Source organism: Sinocyclocheilus anshuiensis, unplaced genomic scaffold (assembly GCF_001515605.1).
Source record: "Sinocyclocheilus anshuiensis isolate Anshui unplaced genomic scaffold, SAMN03320099.WGS_v1.1 scaffold332, whole genome shotgun sequence".
In the NCBI taxonomy this organism is placed as follows: Eukaryota; Metazoa; Chordata; class Actinopteri; order Cypriniformes; family Cyprinidae; genus Sinocyclocheilus; species Sinocyclocheilus anshuiensis.
The window spans coordinates 1,622,021-1,625,582 of record NW_015554181.1 but is presented as its reverse complement, the minus strand read 5'-3'; positions in this window follow the sequence as shown (position 1 = coordinate 1,625,582).

Genomic DNA, 3,562 nt, shown 5'->3' with positions numbered 1-3,562 from the left:
TGTAACATCGCGCAAGGCAAATAAGGGGGTGACATCTAGTGGATTAGACTAGTAATAAGATTAACGTAAATCTTATATTCAATGTTTGTGGAAATAAATATTGAAAAAAATCGATTCGTGGCCTTCGAGAATCGATATTGAATCGACCACATTTAAAAAAACGATATATCGAAAAATCGATTTTTTTTTGCCCAGCCCTAAAGCTTATATCCTGCCATTCTGAAATTCTGACTTCTTTTTTCAGAATTGCAAGGGAAAAAATTGTGAGAGAAAAAGTCGTAATTACCTTGTTTGTTTTTTATTCTGTGCTGGGAATAATTTTTTTTAGTTAGATGCCAAAAAAAACATTTCTAATTTCTGTTTACTGTTTTCTAATTTTAAACTAATATTTATAGTTTATTTTATGTCAGCTTTATTTCAATAACTGAAAACAACTAATAGTTTTAGTTAACAATAACACCCCTGACAACTATTGACTCATTTTTATTTCTCTTAAGAAATTGTAATAACTAATTGTACATCTCTGGATTTTAATGACATAATAAGTGCAAACTAATCAGCACTGGTCACCTGAGACGCGGGTTAATAATATCAGATGTAAACAGGACCTGAGACAACATTAATACTTACTTACTTAAACCGAAACTGAGCCACTTCTGTACAAATAAAACGTTCTTATTCTTGCACAGGACCTAATGACTTGTCGTCGCACGTTTCCGTGCGTCATTTTTCCTTGATTATGATGACACTCCCCTGTTTAACGCATAATTAGGCACTCAAACACACACATCACCATGCCCCTCCTCATTAACTTCCTTCCTGCTTCCTGTCCAGCTGACCCTTGAACAGGAAGTGTGATTATTCTGTTGGACTATAACAGTTTGGCATTATAATCGACCTCACATGAACACACACAAACATTCCTAAGCATATTCTTGTTATGTATTTGATGAAATCACAAGCGTTAAAAGATGCTCGAGGTTATTTTTACCCTATTAAAAAGTTAAAAGGCTGTCCCATACACTACCATTTAAAAGAAATTAATACTTTTATTCAGAAAGGATGCATTAAATGACAGTAAAAACATTTATAATCAGTGTTGGGGGTAATATATTACAAGTAACGCAAGTTACGTAATCAGATTACTTTTTTCAAGTAACTAGTAAAGTAACGCATTACTTTTTAATTTACAAGAGAATATCTCTGTTACTTTTTCAAATAAGTAACGCAAGTTACTTTTTTTTTTCCAAATTATTAACTGACAGCTCTCCTGTCGCCATGTTGAGATAAATCAGATGTTACTGTAGTTCTAAAATAAATATGAATATGCATTAATTCATCTCACTCACACAAAAAAAACACAGATACAGTATTCCTCAAAATGAATAAAAATAATGCAACTCCGAATATGACGCAAACCTGCAATAATTAAATGTTAAACAACACAAATATCCTTTATGTATTTAATCCCATTCTATTAACCAATGTCTTTGCTTCTGACCTTCGATGATCCAGTTCAACCGTACTAATAAGCACAAATTACTCTAGACAAACATTTGTGTGTTTTTTTATTGCTGAAGTGTGTTGAAATTTCTTCCTCTGCATTCTACTGTACGGACGTAAATTTGCTTTCCCTTCAGCCTGAGGCTTATTCATTTCACTTCTGGTGTGAAAAGGCTTTTATATTTGCCAAAAATATAACTTTTTTATTTTAAAATCAAACAAGCAAGCCCTGTCCAGATTTAAAAAGTAACGCAAAAGTAACATAACGCATTACTTTCCATAAAAAGTAACTAAGTAACGTAATTAGTTACTTTTTTATGGAGTAACGCAATATTGTAATGCATTACTTTTAAAAGTAACTTTCCCCAACACTGTTTATAATGTTACAAAAGATTCCTATTTTTAAAAAACATGCGGTTCTTTTGGACTTTCTATTGTTCAAAGGGTCCTCAACATTGATAATAATAATATTTTTTGTTTCTTGAGCAGCAAATCCTCATTTTTTTTTGTATTGCAATAATTTTATTTTTCACAATATTACTGTTTTTACTGGATTTTTTATCATAAAAAGCAGCCTTGGTGAGCAGAAGAGACCACTTTCAAAAACTTTTGACTGGTAGTCAGCAGGTCAAGATTGATTGCATGATTTCTCCTCTCATCTCACGAGGTATAGATGGCAGTTTGTCAGCTGATCATTTGATTGACAGCGGGAGTGTGGACGGTGACTAATCCGTCTTAGAGAGTGTGAGTCAGAGTGAGAGCTTGTTCACGACGGACCGTCACCATGGCGATGGTGAGGTTGATGACATCACAACCGGTCCGTTATGGGAAGCTGTAAATGACACCTGACCTTTGGAGAGCAGAGGTCAGCGCAGGCGTCATGAGAACCTGTCGTGTGACAGAAAGAAAGGCGTGAACATGAGTGTGTTTAAACCGTCACGTGGCAGATGCATTAAAGAAATGTTTCTGGTTACGAATATTTTAAAGGGGTCATATGATGCTGCTAAAAAGAACATTATGTTGTGTATTTGGTGTAATGAAATGTGTTTATGCGGTTTAAGGTTCAAAAAACACATTATTTTCCACATACTGTACATTATTGTTTCTCCTCTATGCCCCGCCTTTTTGAAACGCGTTGATTTTTACAAAGCTCATCGGTCTGAAAAGCGAGGTGTGTTTGATTGGCCAGCTATCCAGTGCGTTGTGATTGGCCGAATTCCTCAAGCGTGTGACGGAAATGTTACGTCCCTACCATACTGTTGATGCCGTGTCCCGGAGCGACGAGATAAAAACATTAAAACCAATTTTTAAATTCTGTCATTATTTATGAGTTTCTTTCTTCGTTTGAACATAAAAGACGATATTTTAAATAATGTTAGTAATGAAACCGTTGCTGGTAGTAATGAAAGGTCTGTTTACCAACATTCTTCAAAATAAATGTGAAATAAAAATATCTGCTTCTGACAGGGCAATTTTGGCTCAACCAATGGCGTAAATTTGGGGTCAGGACTGTCTGTTGTCCAACCAGTGGAATATTAAACTTGTTTGAAAACAGTTATGCTACTGTTTCTGTAATTGCGTTTAGTGACACTAGAGGGATAGAAATTAAATGACAAAATTAAGCTTTAAAAGCTACCTAGTTATTAGGTAAATTTCACATAAATGTACATTTTTCCAACCAAACACCATCTTTTTTTGTAACTTTTTTAGAAACGGAAAACTATGCATCTGTTATTTGACTTTGTCTTAATAGGAAAGGTATAAAGACTACTAGTTTATGCTCTCTTTTATGTATTTAAAAAAAAAAAAATTCTGTTTTCTTTATTTTCTCACCGTTTTATTTAACTCCCTGGCTTTACTGTTGTGATGTTGTTGTTCAAAACAAAATTAAAAAAGAAATTTGGGGGATGGGGGTGGGGAGTTATATATATAAAAAGGTTTTTTATGAATATTTTAGTGTTATCTTCTGTCTTTTTTTACAATAAAAATATGTTTTGAAAAAACAAGAAAGAAGTTATGTAATCTAATGCAGTTAGGTTAATTAAGTCATATTAATATA